Raw genomic sequence first — 20,279 nt, forward strand, 5'->3', positions numbered from 1 at the left:
CATCCCTTAAAATATTGCAACACCAACGTGTGGCTTTTCCCAACCAGATGACATTTGGACTGCAAGACTCCATGGCCCGTTCTTGCTTCGGTGCAAGCTCCCTCGCTGTCTTTCCCTGAGTGCAGTCTGGATCGGTCTTCCCTGGACCGTCAACATCACAGATGGGCGGCGAGCCAGACACCACTCGCTGCAAAGCGCGCAGGGTTTTTGCAACCAGAGCCGGGAATCGCGTTCCCTTTACTTCCACTAAACAAGTGGCTCCGTGCCACATTAAACTTTCCAGCTTTAATCATTTAAAAATATATAGCTATGTTTTATTTATAAAGCTCCTACTGTTGAGCTGCATATTTTCACATTTCTGGAGCAAATAAGAAAGCAAAAAACAAATGAAAGACTCCAAATTATTCCAAGAGGAGTAAGTAAGCAATACCACCCTGGGATCAGACAATCTGGCTTGAATTCCAACTCCCCCTCTTACTGGCATGTGACCCTAGCCAAATTTCTTTACCTCTGGGTAAGTACCGTAACTACCTCTGCAATAGGAGTAATAGTAGCCACTTCTTAGGATTGCTTGGAATTTACTTAAAGTAAATGCACATAGAAAGCCCTTAAAAAAAAAAAAAAAAAAAAACTTGGCCCATTAACTTAAGATATTTGTATTACATGAATTTCAATCTCCATCAAACTCTTTATTTATTTTAAAAATTTTTATTTTTAATGTGGATGATTTTTAAAGTCTTTATTGAATTTGTTACAATATTGTTTCTGTTTTATGTTTGGGTTTTTGGCCCTGAGGCATGTGGGATCTTAGCTCCCCTACCAGGGATCAAAACCACACCATTTGCATTGAAAGGCGAAGTCCCAACCAATAGACCACAATGGAAGTCCCCTCCATCAAACTGTTTTTAAACTGTTATTTGCTAAAAAGGAGTAAAGTTGGCCTATATTTTAACTCCTCCCTTTCTTTATGATTATCAATAGTTTTAGGAGTGAAATCTTGTACTCAAAGCTAGAAAATATAAAAAAGGAAGAATAGAACTGGAAGTATGATGAATCCACACACTGGATGATGACTCAAAAGATGCAAAGATGACTGACTACTTTCCCTGAATTCCTATGGTATTATTTCAGTGCCACTGATCTAATCTACATACTTAATTCAGAGTCAACAGGTTATCCAGCTCCTACTGTCCACAAGCACAGTGCTAGGAGTGTGGGGGCTACAAAGGTGAATAAAGCACTGTCTTTCCCCTGGGAGCTACCACGAGGAGACAGGAGACCCAGGCCACACCCCCTCTGCAGTTGAATGCCAGTTACCCAGCCTTGACAACCTGTGTTCTCTGTGCCTCTAAAACCTGTGTTCCAGAAGCCTCCAATCAACATCCACCATGTTTCATGATCACACGGTGAAAGAGAGGGATGTGGATCACAATTTAATGCTTAGGAAAAGACCTTCTCTGGACTAATCTTGACTTTGTATTACAGGCCAAAGGACAGGTAATTTGACTTCGTTCCTTTTCTAGTCCATGAGCTTCCCTGGTGGCTCAGATGGTAAAGAATCTGCCTGCTATGAGGGAGACTCATAGCCGATCCCTGGCTTGGGAAGATCCCCTGGAGGAGGGCATGGCAATCCACTCCAGTATTCTTGCCTGGAGAATCCACCTGAACAGAGAAGCCTGGTGGGCTACAGTCCATGGGGTCGCAAAGAGTCAGACATGACTGAGCGACTAAGGGTGCACATACTTTCCTAGTCTGTACACCACTGCTGCTGCTGCTGCTGCTAAGTCGCTTCAGTCGTGTCCGACTCTGTGCGACCCCATAGACGGCAGCCCATCAGGCTCCCCCATCCCTGGGATTCTCCAGGCAAGAACACTGGAGTGGGTTGCCATTTCCTTCTCCAATGCGTGAAAGTGAAGTCGCTCAGTCGTATCCGACTCTTAGCGACCCCACAGACAGCAGCCCACCAGGCTCCTCCGTCCATGGGATTTTCCAGGCAAGAGTACTGGAGTGGGGTGCCATTGCCTTCTCCGGATTTCCTCTCTACTCCCCCTCTAACTTTTATATCCTATTTTCCCCTTTGCTCACTCCACTTCCTTTTATCTTTATGGCAGGAACACTCCTGCCTCAGGACCTTTGCATTTGCTATTCCATCTGCCTAGCACATGCTGCCCTCTGATAACCACACAGCTCACTCTCTTACCTCCTGCCATTTCTTTGTGACACCAGCCTGTTCTCTTATCTAAAAACTGTAATACCAGGGGCCTTCCCTGGAGGTCCATTGTTTAAGACTCTGCACTTCCAATGCAAGAGGCATGCGTTTGATCCCAGGTCAGGGAACCAAGATCCCACATGCCCTGGGGATGCAGCTAAAATAAATAAATATTAAAAATGCAATTTCAGTTCCCTTCCCCCACTCTCTCTTAACTGCTTTATTGTTTTTTTTTCAGTAACACTTTATCACCTCCGACATGCTATTTATCGGTCAGTTGAGTTCAGTTCAGTCGTTCAGTCGTGTCCGACTCTTTGCGACCCCATGAATCGCAGCACGACAGGCCTCCCTGTCCACCACCAACTCCCGGAGTTCACACAGACTCACATCCATCAAGTCAGTGATGCCATCCAGCCATCTCATCCTCTGTCATCCCCTTCTCCTCTTGCCCCCAACCCCTCCCAGCATCAGAGTCTTTTCCAATGAGTCAACTCTTGCATGAGGTGGCCAAAGCACTGGAGTTTCAGCTTTAGCATCATTCTTTCCAAAAAAATCCCAGGGCTGATCTCCTTCAGAATGGACTGGTTGGATCTCCTTGCAGTCCAAGGGACTCTCAAAGAGTCTTCTCCAACACCACAGTTCAAGAGCATCAATTCTTCCGTGCTCAGCTTTCTTCACAGTTCAACTCTCACATCCATACATGACCACAGGAAAAACCATAGCCTTGACCAGACAGACCTTTGTTGGCAAAGTAATGTCTCTGCTTTTGAATATGCTATCTAGGTTGGTCATAACTTTCCTTCCAAGGAGTAATTGTCTTTTAATTTCATGGCTGCAATCACCATCTCCAGTGATTTTGGAGCCCCCAAAATAAAGTCTGACACTGTTTCCACTGTTTCCCCATCTATTTCCCATGAAGTGATGGGACCAGATGCCATGATCTTCGTTTTCTGGATGTTGAGTTTTAAGCCAACTTTTCCACTCTCCTCTTTCACCTTCATCAAGAGGCTTTTTAGTTCCTCTTCACTTTCTGCCGTAAGGGTGGTGTCATCTGCATATCTGAGGTTATTGATATTTCTCCCGGCAATCTTGATTCCAGCTTGTGCTTCTTCCAGCCCAGCGTTTCTCATAATGTACTCTGCATAGAAGTTAAATAAGCAGGGTGACAATAGAGCTTCCTTATTTATTTTGTTTGTGTTTTGTCTGTCTTTTCCTGCTAGAATGTAAGCTCTATGAGGACAAGGAGTTTTGCTTATTTTGTGCATCCCAAGCACATAGTAGGTGTTCAAAAATACTTATTGAGTGAATGGATTTTTAACATTTCACTGTATTACAATATAGACTCCTTGAGTGCAAAGACCTTGTGTTTACTGCTGTATAGTCAGGGTCTGGAAGAGTGTCTGCACATAGTAGATGCTCCAGAGATACGTATGGGATGAGTGAATGAGCAGATGTTGGATAACACCACATGGATGGCCCCCAACCTAAAATGGTTCAATTTTTGGTTTTTCAGCTTTGCAATGGTGCAAAAGCAATATACAGTCAGTAAAAATTGTTCTTCAAATTTTGAGACTTCTGTTTTGTTTTGGCTGTGCAGCTTACAGGATCTTTAGTTTCCTGACCAGGGATCAAACCTATGCCCCCTGCAATGGAAGCATGGATCTCAAACCACTAGACTACCAGGGAATCCACCAAATGTTGAGTTTTGATCATTTTTCAGACTGATGGTATTCATCTTCTCAGGATGCTGGGCAGTGGCAGTGAGCCACAGCTTCCAGTCAACCACAAGATCATGAGGGTAAAAACTGGTACGTTCACAACCCTTCTGTCCCCACACAGCCATTCTGCTTTTCACTTTCAGTACAGTATTCAATAAATTACATGAGATATTTAACACTTTATCGTAACATAGGCTCTGTGTTAGATAACTTTTCCCAACTATAGGCTGATTTAAGGGCTTCCTGGGTGCTCTTCACCAGGTGAGCTGGTGGTAAGAACCCACCTGCCAAAGCAGGAGCCGTAGAAGACACGGGTTCAATCCCTGGGTCAAGAATATCCCCTGGAGGAGGGCATGGCAACCCACTCCAGTATTCTTGTCTGGAGAATCCCATGGACAGAGGAGCCTGATGGGCTACACAGTTCATAGGGTCACACAGAGTCGGACACGACTGATGCAACTTACCATGCACGCACGAAGGCTGATGTAGTGTTCTGGGTGTGTTTAAGGTAGGTAAGGTTAAGCTGTGATGTTCAGTAGGTGAAGTGTATTAAATGCATTTCAACTTACAATATTTTCAGCTTCCTATGGGTTTATCTGGATGTAATGATGTAACCCCATATAAATCAAGGGAGATCTGCATTTTAATTGATAATATAAATGACCCTGAAATTACCAAAGCCATATGTATCATTTCTCTCCAGAGAAACAGAGCTAATAATCATATTTTAGATTCCTCAAGTTACTATGAAGTGTTCATCAAATATTCAAAACGTATTCATCACTAGTTCTGCATGGATTAGATGAATTAATATATGAAGATGATTAAAACATCCTTGATCCATCTGAAAAGGATCTTTCTCTGTTCTAGGGCTGCCCAGGCCAAGGACCGGTGGAAAAATTGATAGAAATGAAAGCCAGAGAACAACTTTTTCTCATTTTATTTGCTTTCGCTTCAATTGTTGTCTTCTCTGAACGAGTGACCCTGTCTGCAGTCTCTTTTGGATCTATTTACTATGACAGGTTCAGATTAATCTTCCTGAAACCCAAGTATTACCATGTTGCTGCTGCTGCTGCTAAGTCGCTTCAGTCGTGTGCAACTCTTCGCGACCCCATAGACGGCAGCCCACCAGGCTTCTCTGTCCATGGGATTCTCCAGGCAAGAACACTGGAGTGGGTTGCCATTTCCTCCTCCAATGCATGAAAGTGAAAAGTCAACGTGAAGTCACTCAGTCATGTCCGACTCCTAGCGACCCCATGGACTGCAGCCTACCAGGCTCCTCCGCCCATGGGATTTTCCAGGCAAGAGTACTGGAGTGGGGTGCTATTGCCTTCTCCAATTACCATGTTATTACCTTTTAAAAATCATGACAATAGTTCCCACTCACAGCATGTTTACTGCATACTGGGTACTCTGGTCATTCACACGTGTTTTCTCATTTTAGTCACACAATGACCTTGTGAAGTAGGTATTATTATTCCCATTTAAAAGAATTGACAGCAGGCTCAGAATTTAAGAAACCCAGACATGACACAGCTAGTAAGTGGGGGAGCCAAGGCTAACACCTCCTCTGAGTCTCACCCCATTGCAAGTTCATTCTGACCCCAATCTCTCTTATAGAAATCCTGTTTATAAGATCTGAATAGACGATCCTCTATGAAGATGTTTAGATGGCCAATAAGCATGTGAGAAGACGTGCAGCACCCTTAATTATAAAGGAAATGCAAGTGAAAACCACAGTGTGATTCTACTTCACAACCATTAGTTTGGCTATCATAAAAAACAGCCAGTGACAAATGTTGAGGATGTGGGGAAATCCTCATACACAGAGCTCTCATACACTGCTGGTGGGCATGTAAAAGGTGCAGCTGTGGTGGAACTGTTTGGACAGTTCCTCAAACAGTTAAACATAGAGTTAACATTTGACCCAACAATCAACCCCACTCCTAAGTATATACCTAAGAACAATAGAAAGAAAAAAAAAATCTGCACAAAAACTTGTACCTGAAGCTTCATAGCAGTATTATAGCCAAAATGTGGAGATAACTCAAATGTCCATCAACTGATAAATGGATAAACAGATGAGGTGTATGAATATTATTCAGCCATAAAAATAAAGTTCTGACACATGCTACAACATGGATGAGCCTTGGAAACATCTATGCAGAAGAAGGCAGACCCAAAAGACCATAGAGTATGTGATTTCATTTATAGTAAATGTACAGAAGAGGCAAATCCATAGAGACAGAAAGTCAGCTGGTTGTTTAGAACTCCAGGAGGGGATGGGAGAATAAGGGGTGACAGTGACAGGGCACGAGGTTTCTTTTGGGGTGATGAAAATGTTCTAAAATTGATTGCGGTGATAGTTGCACAAATCTGTCAATGTACTAAAAACCATTGAATTGTACACTTTAAATGGTTAAATAGTATGGTAGGTAAACAGCATCCCAATAAAGCTGTTATTTAAAAAAATCCTACCCACTGTTAATATCTTTATGTGTGAAGTGCATACAGATTGATAAGAAAAACACATATCTCCAACAGAAAAACAAGCAAAGGACATAAAATAGAAAACTCACAAAAGAGAAATACAAATGGCTAATAAACATGTAGTGCTTGGGGGAGGGGAGTTTCCCCTCAAATCAAAAGAAGAAGTGAAAAAGCTGGCTTAAAACTCCACATTTCAAAAACTAAGATCATGGCATCCGGTCCCATCACTTCATGGCAAATAGATGGGAAAACAATGGAAACAGTGACAGACCTTATTTTCTTGGGCATCCATCACTGCAGATGGTGACGGTACCATGAAATTAAAAGATGCTTGCTCCTTGGAAGAAAAGCTATGATAAACCTAGACAGCATATTAAAAAGCAGAGACTTTACTTTGCCAACAAAGGTTCATCTAGTCAAAGCTATGGTTTTTCCAGTAGTCATGTATGGATGTGAGGGTTGAACCATAAAGAAGGCTGAGCACCAAAGAATTCATGCTTTTTAATTGTGGTGTTGGAGAAGACTCTTGAGAGTCCCAGGGGCTGCAAGGAGATCAAACCAGTCAATCCTAAAGGAAGTCAATCCTGAATATTCATTGGAAGGACTGATGCTGAAGCTAAAGCTCCAATACTTTGGCCACCTGATGCAAAGAGCCAACTCATTAGAAAGCACCCTGATGCTGGGAAAGATATAAGGCAGGAGGAGAAGGGGACGACAGAGGATGAGATGACTGGATGGCATCACCAACTCAATGGATATGAGTTTGAGCAAGCTCCAGGAGTTGGTAAAGGCCAGGGAAAACCTGGTGTGCTGCAGTCCGTGGGGTCTCAAAGAGTCAGACACGACTGAGTGACTGAACAACAATCAAATAAGCTAAGAATTGTACAACAAAGATGAAGATGTGGTGAGATAAGTGTTCCCGTACACTGATGATAGGAAACGTTCTAGAAAGCAATTAGTGAGTGCGCATTAGCAGACTTTAAGATGCTCTTACCCTTCTAGTCAATAAATGAATCATAAGGAAATAATTTGTAATGCAAGTAATAGTATATTACCTAATAAAATAATTTTGTAATGCAGGTTATATTATATTATCTAATATAATAATTAGGTAATAAGAGATTCAGAAGAGCTCTGTCAGTAGTAGAAAAAAATTGGGGAAAAGCTATGTGGTAGGCAGACTCTAAAGTGGCCCCCGTCCTACTGTATAGCCTAGGGAACTAGATTCAATATCTTGTGATAAATTATAGTACAAAAGAATAAAACATAAAATGGCCTGCAGTGATCCCTACTTCCTGGTATTCATACCTTTGTGCAAATTCGCTCCCCTGTTTACTTCCCTGGTGGTCGGGTGATTAAGACCCCAAGCTTCCAGTGCAGGGGATAAATATTGATCCCTGGTCGGGGGCCTAGGATTCCACATGCAGCCTGGTGCAGCCAAAAAATTTATAAATTCACCTCCCCTAGATTGTAGGCTGGATTTATTGATTCGCTTCCAGTGAATAGAGTATAACAGGTAAAATTAGATTACAAAAAGACTGAATTCCATCCTTTCTCTCTCTCTAATAGATACAGAGATACGTAGATAGACATAAATAGTAAATATAGAGAGGCTTGTATATAGATGAAAAGTAAAAGTGGAAGTGTTAGTCACTTAGTCATGTCTGACTCTTTGTGACCCCATGGACTGTATAGCCTACCAGGCTCCTCCATCCATGGAATTTTCCAGGCAAGAGTACTGGAGTAGGTTGCCATTTCCTTCTCCAGCCACCTTGAGAAGCCTGAGCCAAAGCCACTGCCAGATTCCCACCCCATAGAAACTGTGAGATAGAAAATGTTTACTGTTTTATGCCTTTGAGTTGTAGGGTATTAATTTGTCACACAGTAATATAGCTAATACAGCCTCATTGTCTGACAGACTGAAAATGCTTAAAGTAGGTGAATAGTATGTTACACTGCTGTTAAACATCTGTTAAAGTATTTTTAGTAAGACAGGAAGATGTTCAGATTACAATGTTGAGAAATAAACTCCAAAAAGATATACAATATGATTCCAAATTGGAAAGTCTATTTTTGCATGAATACTTACAGGGAAAACCTGCAAGTGAATATGTTAACAGTCAACAGTTTTTTCTGAGACACAGAATAGTTTTTCCTCACATGCGTGTGGATTTCAGTTAGGGAATCGTTCATTCAGTTCATTTCTACTGAATGTCTACAGTGTGCCCACCAGCCCTGAGAACATCTTGCTCTCGTAGGGAACAAGACCAAGTCACTGCTCTCCTGAAACATGCTTGATGAGATAGCTCATGGAGGTTTCTTCTATGCTAGAGGTAGAGAAATGGAGAGTAGTGGATAGATTGTCAGATATTTTAGAAATAAAACATTTTGGTGCCAAAAATGTATATGAAGAAATAGAATTTTCTCTTGGGTGGTTGGCCTGAGTAGCAGGGGAGGATTCTAGAGCTGGACTGCTTGGTATGCAATTGTGGTGTAATAACCACCAGTCTGAGTAAACTCCAGGAGTTGGTGATGGACAGGGAGGCCTGGCGTGCTGCGATTCATGGGGTCGAAAAGAGTCAGACACGACTGAGCGACTGATCTGATCTGAAGTGACCTTGGAGGCACAAGCTACATAATCTCTGTATGCCCCAGTCTTCTTATCTGCAGAGTGATGGCTTTCTCATCCATTTTAGAGATAGCCATATAACTCTTAGATTGAGCTGGGGGGCATGAGTTAGTATAAAGAACTTAAGAGAGAGCCTGACACGTTGAAGATTGGTCAAAATCATTAGCCATTATTATTTTATTTATTTATTTTTGGCTGTGCTGGGTCTTCGATGCTGCAAGTGCTTTTCTCTAGTTGCAGTGATCGGGGGCTACTCTTCACTGAAGGGCACGGGCTTCTCGTTGCGGTGGCTTCTCCTGTTGCAGAACACAGGCTCTAGGACCCCCGAGTTTCAGTAGTCGTGGCATGTGGGCTCAGTAGTGACGGTTCCCAGGCTCTAGAGCACAGGCTCAATAGTTGTGGCACACTGGTTTAGCTGCTCCGAGTCATGTGGGATCCTCCTGGGCCAGGGATCAAACTCATGTCTCCTGCATTGGCAGGCAGATTCTTTACCCCTGAGACACCAGGGAAGCCCAGTCATTGTTATTGTTATAATTATTGAGATGGGGATGACTGAGAAAGAAATCAAGAATAACTATGAGTACGTAGTATAATTGAGAGTTATTAATGTCCTTTTTTACAGTGGAATCAGGCTATCTTTAAAGGTTATCTAGTTTGCTCAGTTATGGGAGTAATTTATATGCTGTGTGATCATTAACACCCATGTCTCTTAGATTCGAGGTGCTTGGGCGAAGGAATTAAAGGGCAGTGAATTTTAATAGGCATGTTAGGGAGTGGGCCTACAAGAGAGGTGTGATGAGGCAGGCTGAGCCCTGGAGGGGAAGGACCTGCTGGGGGAAGTAACCTGAGGGGGAGGAAATGGGGAACCAAAGACCTCCCTCCCACCTCTTGGTGCAGGACAGCTCCTGAGGATTTTCAGTGGCCCTAGGCATCGGAAAGATTATGATGCCATGTCGCTCACATCTAATTCAAAATTAAAAGGAAGCTTTATTGCAAAATACATGGATAGAAGTCCCACAGAGTTTTAGCTTTCTCCCAAATGGGCACTCTGGGATGTTTTTCAATATTAAGCTCTTTCCAAAAAATATTTCCCCTCATTTTCTGATGTCCTTGTTTCGCTGGTCCTTAAGCACATTCTTGGTATGCATAATGGTTCATTCCACGTGGGAAGTTTGGGCTACTGACCTCCCCTGCGTGCATGCTCAGTTGTGTCTGACTCTCTGTAACCCCATGGATTCTAGCCTGCCAGGCTCCTCTGTCCATGGGATTCTCCAGGCAGGAATACTGGTGTGGGTTCTTATTTTCTCCTCCAGAGGATTTTCCCTACCGAGGGATCAAACCTTGGTTCCTGCATTGGCAAGCAGATTCTTTACCACTGAGCCACCAGGGTAGCCCATTGACCTCTCACCCATTGACATTTGCCTGGCTACTGCTTACATATCCTCCAGAATTTAGTGTGGATATCACCCCCTCTAGGAAGCCTTCCTGATCCTCCAAGTCCAAGGCTTAGAATTATATTCATCTAAATATGCCCTTCTGTGAGTGTAGATTCTGCGAGAGCCCAGCCACATCCACCGTGTTCATCATGCACCCTATGACAGTGCCTGGCTCAGAGATGAATGGAAGTTTACTAAATGAACAGATTATCTAATGAGTGACCTCACCCCCCAACTCCTCACTGCCTACAAGCCCCTGGACAAAGCTAACAGGCCAGCTCTGTGCAGGTTACTCTGATGGGACTCTAGGACCCTTGAAGTTCTCCTGCCTCAGAGCCAGAGACCCTTCTACCACCATGCCTTTGACTTGACTCTGACCCAGTCCAGGGAGAACCCAACTCAATCAAAGGATACACAATTATGAGCTAAGACTGAATCAATATAACTGAATTTTCTGAACCTGGAGTGATAAGGTTTTCTTTTCTTTTTTTTTTTTTTTAGGCATTTGTGACTACACTCTGGGAAATCAACGAGTTTTATAAAATGTAAAGGGAAGGATGCTTAGCGGCTCCTCCCAACTTGGCACCTCCCTCATCTTCATTATCCTTCTGGGAAATAGGGTTTTCCTGGCTGCAAAGACTCCTCCCAGTTGTGTTTGCTGATAATCAAACTTACAGATTCATTTGCACAATTGTGAAGACATTCTAGGCCTTCTAGCTCCAAGATTGCAAACTCCTACCCAGCCAATGTGGTCTCTGGAGGCAGCACACATACTTTTATGTCACTTGAACACCTGATTCAAAGAACTGACTCACTTGAAAAGAACCTGATGCTGGGAAAGATTGAAGGCGGGAGAAGGGGACAACAGAGGATGAGATGGTTGGATGGCATCACCAACTCAATGGACATGAGTTTGAGTAAACTCCGGGAGTTGGTCATGGACAGGGAGGCCTGGTGTGCTGCAGTGCATGGGGTCTCATAGAGCTGGACATGACTGAGCAACTGAACTGAACTGACGGGTACACAATTTGGAGCTTGGAACTGGGAGGGAGGAATTTAAGTCATTTGGGAACAATGGCCTCTTTCACTTGCTCCAGTCCCCACCAATCCCTGGCTTCTACCAGACTGTTCCTTACCTTTTGTGACCTGCCTGACCTCTGAAGACAGGTCTTGGTGTTGGCAACTGATGCTAGTTCAGCCTTCAACCTATCCTGAGTAAGAATGCTTGACATTAAGGAGAGCCAACGTCTGCATCTGTCTGGTGTCGAAGCTGGGAGGAACTGGCCTGGCAACTGCCTGGCCCCCAGCCCCTTGAGACAGCCAACACATACACACACACACACACACACACACACACACACACACACAGAAGCCAAGAAAGTCTCAGCTGGGTTCTAGTTTCTGGTTCACCACTTTGTCTACCTTTTTGCCAACTTAGTACTGGTCATCAACTTAGTACTAGCTGGTTCTTTTTTTCTTATTTTTTCTCTTTATTTCCTTTTTTTTTCATTGAAGTATAGTTGATTTACAACATTGTGTTTCAGGTATACAGAAAAGTGGTTCGATTATATACATGTGAATATACGTACATTTATTTTTTTCTGATTCTTTCCATTATAGTTTATTACAAGATATTGAATGTAGTTCTGTGCTATACAGTAAATCCTTGTTGTTTGTCTATTTTGTGTATGATAGTGTATATCTGTTAATTTCATACTCCCAACTTATCCCTCCGCCTCTCCTTCCCCTATGGTAATCATAAGTTTGTTTTCTATGTCTGTGAGTCTTTCTGTTTTGCAAATAAGTTCATTTATACAATTTTTTAGATTCCTCATATGTGTGTGTGTTCAGTCGTATTGAGTCCTTGTGACCCCATGGATGGTAGCCCACCAGGCTCTCCATGGAATCTTCCAGGCAAGAATACTGGAGTGTGTTGCCATTCCCTACTCCAGGGGATCTTCCCAACCCAGGGATCGAACCTGTGTCTCTTGTGTCTCCTGCACTGGCAGGCAAATTCTTTATCACTGGGAAGCCCAGACACCTGGGAAGCCCAGATTCCTCATATACATGATATCGTATAATATTTGTCTGTCTCTGTTTGACTTACTTCACTTAGTACTAGCTGCTTTTTGTCCCTTGAAGTTAAGTCCTGAGTAGCACACCCTGTGTCTAATATGGTCTCAGAGGTAATAACCACAGAGGGGATGTTGATTTTGTTCTTTGTGATACTGCCTGCCAGCTCCTTTCATCTGAGTTAATATATACAGTCACCTCTCTACCACCCCAGGTGATATGTAATGCAAAAGAAATCATCACAAAGCTTATAATTAGGGAGATACCATATCCAGGAGAGAGCCGTGGGAGAGGGCAAGTACAGAGAAAGAAACAGCCAGAGGAATCAAAAAAGAGAAACACTGGGAACTGGACTTTGATTTTTCAAGTTTGCAACTGAAAAAAAATTTTATGGCACTAGAATCGAACTTTAATGGATCTAGTGTGATCATTTGGAAAACTATTCAGCACAATCTCTCACCTTATATCTTACACTAAATTGATCCCAGATGTCTTATTCACAGCTCTCTCAACTGACAACTACCCCCACCACTCCACCAACAACGGAGCAGAAATCATGTGCTCACCTTTGTCCTGTTGATTATTCTAAGGATCTTAGCACTGTAATCGTGGCAGGCACTTGGGGAAATCGCTGTGTCGATGTGCTGAATAGAGCAGATTTGGCCTGTGCATATAGCACGCATCTCTCTGCCGAGCACGCCTTTCCATCCTTCTTCAGGTAACATCACTCTCCTTTAGTGACAAGTGCTTGTCCCGCACTCCAGCCATGTGGTCTGAGTGGGTGTGGCCAATCAGGTGCTGTGTGTGCTGGACACAAGCTCAGCAGGTCACGGTGCCTCAGGTCCATAGCCACAGCAAGTAGCTCAGGGAGTGGGTGCCAACCCAAGTCAGGACAGACAGGACCCTTTCGTGGGGTTTTGAAATACAGCTGTAGGGGAAGAAGAGGCAAAGAACTTTCCTTTCCTCACAGGTGGTGAAGCTGTGACATGACTGAGGGTTCTCAGCAGACACCTCTCTTGAAGTATAGAAAATACTCGTCCACATAAGAAATGCAGAGAAAATAGAGAGAATATGAGTTCAGTTCCTGAAATCCATGCTTTCCTGAGGCTGAATAGTTATGTTTCAATCTGGAGAACCACTCCAGGATCCAATAAATTACTCCATCTTTCTTTTTTTTTTCTTCTTACATTAGTTTGAATTCAGTTTCTATTGCTATAAGCAAAGAATCTTCAACAGACTCACAGACTTAGACAACAAATTTATGGTTGCAGGGACGGGGTGAACAGATAAATTGGGAGTTTGGGACTGACTTGTACACCCCGCTATATTGAAAATAGAATGCCTTTCCATGAAAGAATAAGATAAAAAATAAAAAAACAAAGGATCTCCATCAGTTTATACATTGTCTGCAACCTATTTTTGATTTGCCCAAGGAGCATCAGAGAACCTAAGGGGAAAGCCTGTAGATTGGGAACAAACTTTTAGAACCAATAGTCTTCAAGAGGGGAAAAGAAAAGAGTAAGGAGAGAAAAAAGCTCTAAACAGGAATATATTTGGTTGGCCAAAAAGTTTATTCAGATTTTTCGATCAGATGATATGGAAAATCCAAAAGGAAATTTTTGGCCAACCCAATATTTTGTGACTCCTTATAATAATAACAGCTATTGCTCCCTATGAGGTAAGGATTATCTTCGTTCAACAGATGAGAAAGCTGGCTCAGCAAGGTCAAACAACCTGTAAGTGACTGGCTTTAAACTCAGGTCTGTGTGATTTCCAAGCTTCATCTTCATTTCTCCAGACTAGAGAATGTTCCTGGCATGAAAAGCAAACCTTCCTTTTGTTCAGTCGCTAAGTCACATCCAACTCTTTGCGACCCCATGAACTGCAGTACAGCCAGGCTTCACTGTCCTTCACTGTCTCCTGGAGTTCCTTCCTTTAGTCTCACCTATTTTTAGGAAAATATTTGAGATGAAGACACTGGAGACTGGACACTGGAAATTTCTTCCGCATGTCACTTATTAGTGGTTAGTCAGACACTCATGCTTCCTTTCTTAGACATCTGTAGGAATTAAGGCAGAATCTACTGACTCATTCATTCCTAGTACACTGAAAGAAGTCCAGATTGTTTATCTGTCAGAAGCCAGAACTGGGAAAGGTCATTTGAATAGATACATCACAAGTCTACCTAAAGGCAAAATGATAAAAAAATTCTTAAGAGTTTATAGCTTTCAGGCTTGCTGTGTTTATAAATAAACACAGTGGAGTGTCAGTGGCTCAGTCCAACTCTTTGTGTTCCCCTGGACTGTAGACCACCAGGCTCCTCTGTCCTTGGGATTCTCCCTGGAGTGGGTTGCCATTCCCTTCTGCAGGGGATCTTCCTGACCTGGGGATCAAACCCAGGTCTCCTACATTGCAGGCGGATTCTTAAGTGTCTGAGCTAAAAGGAAACCCTGCAGATTATAAAGCTCTGTAATTTATAAAGTTATTTTGAAACACAACCAAACAATTCATTTATGTATTGTCTGAGGCTACTTTCTCATTACAATGGCAGTTGAGTAACTGTGACGAAAAAAGCAAAATAGTTACCATCTGGCCCTTTGAGAAAGATCACCTCTGGCCCAGGACAATGCTCCAAACAGAAGTGAGGAAACAGCAGAATAGTTTTTAGGTGACTTCTGCTCCAAGCCCAACTGCCCCTGGGTTCTACCCCTCAGAGAACATCCTGACACTCCACAGGCAGCCACAGTATATACTGTTCCCACCCCACCTTCCTTGTTCCTGCCCTGATCCTCACTGTGGTTTTTCTTTCATTTTGACTTTCCATCCCATGCATAAATTTTCCCTCTGTCTCCTATTTTACATGCACAGCTCTATTTCCTATTCCTATTCTATACTCACCCTAATTCCACTGGGGTTCCAACTGGGGGATGCAAGCTCTACTCCTGAGTTTGACCAATGGGGAAGGAAATCAAAGGCAGAAAGAGAGTGGGTTTGGGGTGTGTATTTTCCTGATTACTTTCTCGCTGGAAGCAGTGGATTTGCTGTGTCTCTCTACCAAAGGCCACAGTCCTGTCTGGGCAGCCCTCACCCTTCAACTCCTCTCCATAGATTCTTTTTTTTAATTTATTCACTTATTTTTGGCTGCGCTGGGACTTCGTTGCTGTGCTCAGGCTTCAGTAGTTGTTACAGGACCTAGAGGACAGGCTCAGTAGCTGTGGCACACGGGTTTAGTTCCTCCCCAGCATGTGGGATCTTCTCGGATCAGGGATCGAACTCGTTTCCCCTGCATTGTCAGTCTGATTCTTAACCACTACACCACCAGGGAAGTCTCTCTCCAAAGATTCTGAAATTATTCCCTCCCATTGCTCCTTCATTGCTCATGATTTCCTGGTCTTGCTAACCCTGGGGGACCCACAGTGTCTCCTACTGATTTACAAATCCTGCTCACATCTTTGGCCATTATATATCTTCTTTGAAAAAATGTCTATTGAGACCCTTTGCCCATTTTTCTGTTGGGTTATTTATCTTGTTTATCATTGCGTTGCAATAGTTCTTTGTCTACTCTGGTTATAAACCTCTTACTAGATGTGTATGTTTTGTAAATATTCTCTCCCATTCTGTGAGTTATCTTTTCATTTTCCTGATGGTGTCCTTTGAAGCACAGAAGTTTTGTTTTAATATTATTAAAATTATTCTCTATTTTTTCTTTTTCTCTAGTGCTTTTGGTGTTATATCCTTTAAGAAGGCTTTGCCTAAGCCAAGATTCCAAAAGTTTGCTCTTATGTTTTCTTATAATAGGTTTTACCTTTAGGTCTGCGATCAATTTTGAGTTCATTTTTGTGCACCGTATAAGGAAGGAATCCAGTTCCATTCTTTTAAATATCCATATGGATATTTAGTTTTTTCAGCATCATTTGTTGAAAAGAGAAACGTACTATTTCCCCATTAAATTAATTGATTTTCAGCAAAAGTCTTGGCACCTTTGTTAAAAATCCAGTAACCATAAATCTAAGGGTTTGTTTCTCGACTGTTGATCTATATGTCTTTCTTAATGCCAGTATTACACTACGTTAGTAGTACATTTTTAATGTATTTTGCAAAGGTATCAAATCACAATGGACTGAAAAAGAAAAACTTTGTTGTTGGGTTTTTTTCCCATCACCAAAAAGAAATGTGCCAACACCAGCTGTTTTTGTTCAGTTGCTCAGTCATTTCCGACTCTCTGCGACCCCATGGACTGCAGCATACACAGGCTTCCATGTCCTTCACTGTCTCCTGGAGCTTGCTCAAACTCATGTCCATTGAGTCGGTGATGCCATCCAACCATCTCATCCTCTGTCATCCCCTTCTCCTTTTGCCTTCAATCTTTCCCAGCACCAGCTGAGTGTCCTATAATTCAATTCAATTCTGACAATATCTACCAGGAAATAGTGTCAGGGCCCACAGGAGAAGGGCTCACACCTACAGGATACACTCCCTGCATCCCACTTCAAGACACCAGTCACAAGTCCAGCTGTCACCTGTGCTTCCAACCACTGGCTAAGGATTAGAGGGTCCTACAACACCCTCCTCAGGTTCAATTAATTTGCTGGAGTGACTTACAGAACTCAGAAAAGAACTCAGAAATATTTACTTATGTTTGCCAATTTATCATAAGGGGTATCATAAAGGAAATAGATGAACAGCCAAGTGAAGAGATGCATAGGGTAAGGTACCTGGAAAGGAACTTGGAGCTCCCATGCCCTTTCCTGTGTATCAGTCTCCCCAAATTTCAAAGTGCTCATCCACTGGAAACTCTTTGAACCCCATCCTTTCAGGTTTTAATGGATGCTTCATTCAGTTCAGTTCAGTCGCTCAGTCGTGTCTGACTCTATGCGACCCCATGAATCGCAGCATGCCAGGCCTCCCTGTCCATCACCAACTCCCGGAGTTCACTCATACTCACGTCCATTGAGTCAGTGATACCATCCAGCCATCTCATCCTCTGTCGTCCCCTTCTCCTCCTGCCCCCAATCCCTCCCAGCATCAGAGTCTTTGATGCTTCATTACATAGGCACAATTGTTTGAATCATTGGCCATTGGTGATTGAACTCAATCTCTAGTCCCTCTGCTGTCTTGGCAGGTCAGGGGGAGGAACAGGGAGGACCGAGAGTTCCAACTCTCTAAACACCTGGTTGGTTCCCTTGGCAACCATCCCCCATCCTTAGGAGCTTTTAAAAAGTTGCTTCACTGACATAAACTCAGGTGTAGTTGAAAAGAGTTTATATAAATATGAAGATACCTTTATCCCCTTAATAGGAAATTCTAAGAACTTTCAGAAGACCAAATGTCTTTCTTACTATAAATCACAATATCACAAAACCAACTCATCCTTCACCCCAAAGAGCTTGAAACACCCTGGCAGGTGAATTCACCCTACCTCCTCCCAGTTGATCTAAACTTCAAGGTGAATAACAACCCAGTGTGGTGTGACCAGGGGCTATTTCTTTCAGACAAACATTGAGTTGTATGTATTGCAACAGTCTGTTTAGCTGTCTTTTTGTCTTGACTATGAATTTTCGGAGGGCTAAGACATCTTTTGGGAGAAGGCAATGGCACCCCACTCCAGTACTCTTGCCTGGAAAATCCCATGGACAGAGGAGCCTGGTAGGCTGCAGTCCATGGGGTCACTAAGGATCAGACACGACTGAGCGACTTCACTTTCACTTTTCACTTTCATGCATTGGAGAAGGAAATGGCAACCCACTCCAGTGTTCTTGCCTGGAGAATCCCAGGGACGGGGGAGCCTGGTGGGCTGCCGTCTATGAGGTCTCGAAGAGTTGGACACGACTGAAGCGACTTAGCAGCAGCAGCAGCAAGACATCTTTTGTTATTCTTGTCATATGAGCCATAAACACTCCATATATGTTAGTTTAAGTGAATACACAAATGAATAAATAAGTGAAATGAGTTTTTTTTCCCACGGGCAAACTTAAAAGGCAGGTTGGATTTGCGAATTGTGAATACAACTTGGTTTATGGACATCAAAATACTCTAGAAGTGTTTAAGTGTCCATAGAAATGCTATGCTACCACAGAGGAGGGGAAATGATCCCATGCTCAAATGAATTTGGAAATTTTGCATTCAAAATGAAGTTAAAATGTGTTGTTTTTTTTTTAATTGCAGGACCTCGTAAAGCTTGTACTGTGTAATATGCACTGTGATTTTCATGAGGAGACAGTTTGGTTGCCATGTTCACCCTCTTTGGAAAAGCTTTTTTCTAGGACTTCTGTGCTGGGGTCCACACTTCAAGAAAGGCTTGTTGGGTCTCTATATTAGAATTTAAGAGATGAGGAAACCATCCTTTGCTTTTGGCATAGTTCAATAAACATTTGTTGAGTGCCTACTACGTACCAGGCATTAGGATTACAAACATGAACAAAAAAGACAACGTTTCCTGTCTTCAAAAAATGATCCAGCAAGGGAGATGGCACCTAATTCTTATGATTTCAGGGTGGAATGTGAAGAAATTGTGTTTGGGGGAGAGATGGAATATAGAAGACGATGCTGTTAACTCTCTCAGGGCAGGATGCAGTATTAGGAAACCCTTGGAGAGGATGCAGACAATGAAGCAGATTCTGAAAAGTAAAGAAGCCATTACTCACTGGTTAGACAAATGGGAAAGGACTATCAGCCTGTTTGCCAAGGCATCACTCAGCTGGACTAGTGAGGTAATGGCTCCCCTACTCTCCTAGATCCCCAGGGCACACTGACCGATGCCAGAGACACTGTTGACTTGGTCTTTAACGAGCTGCGTCCTCTGTAGTTGTACAACATGGTGACTCACTCCATACACCTATCATACCTTGTTCTCCGTTTCAACTCATCCTCACCATCCCACACCACCACCCTACTTAGAAAACTCTTGCCTAGCACAGCTGTGGACTAGTTCACATCACAACTGTAGAAAACTTCACTTGTGTACAGCTACAGTAAAGAATCTGTCTGCAAAATAGGAAACTGGGATTCGATCCCTGGGTTGGGCAGAGTCCTTGGAGAAGGGAATGTCTGTTCACACCAGTATTTTCGCCTGGAGAATCCCATGAACAAAGGAGCCTGGCAGGCTACATACAGTCCATGGGGTTGCAAAGAGTCAGACTGGGGTTTCCCTGGTGGTTCAGATGGTAAAGAATCAGCCTGCAATATAGGAGACCAGGGTTTGACCCTGGGTTGGGAAGATCCCTTGGAGAAGGGAATGGCTATCCATTCCTTTAATTGGAATGATGCAAATAGCAGCACAAACATTAACAAGATTAAATACATTGTATTTATCTCATCCTCTTCTTGTTATCTTGTCACTGATAGCAGGCTGTGTTTCTGGCTCTGAGTCTTATTTGCTTGGGCCATTTTCAAATTTCCTAAATTACATAGGATCAAACAGATCAACTCTTGAATTTCAGACACCTCCAAGTATATATAGGCAGTGCAGGACCAACAGAGGCAATTCAATAAGTGGCACTTTATTTATTCACTAAGGAATGAGGAAACTAATGCTGGTAAAACAGCCTTTGGAGCTGGCTGTGTGCTTATCAACAAAGGTCCATCTAGTCAAGACTATGGTTTTGCCAGTGGTCATGTATGGATGTGAGAGTTGGACTATAAAGAAACCTGAGCCCAAAGAATTAATGCTTTTGAACTGTGGTGTTGGAGAAGACTCTTGAGAGTCCCTTGGACTGCAAGGAGAT

Source organism: Bos javanicus, chromosome 5, assembly GCF_032452875.1.
Source record: "Bos javanicus breed banteng chromosome 5, ARS-OSU_banteng_1.0, whole genome shotgun sequence".
NCBI lineage: Eukaryota > Metazoa > Chordata > Mammalia > Artiodactyla > Bovidae > Bos > Bos javanicus.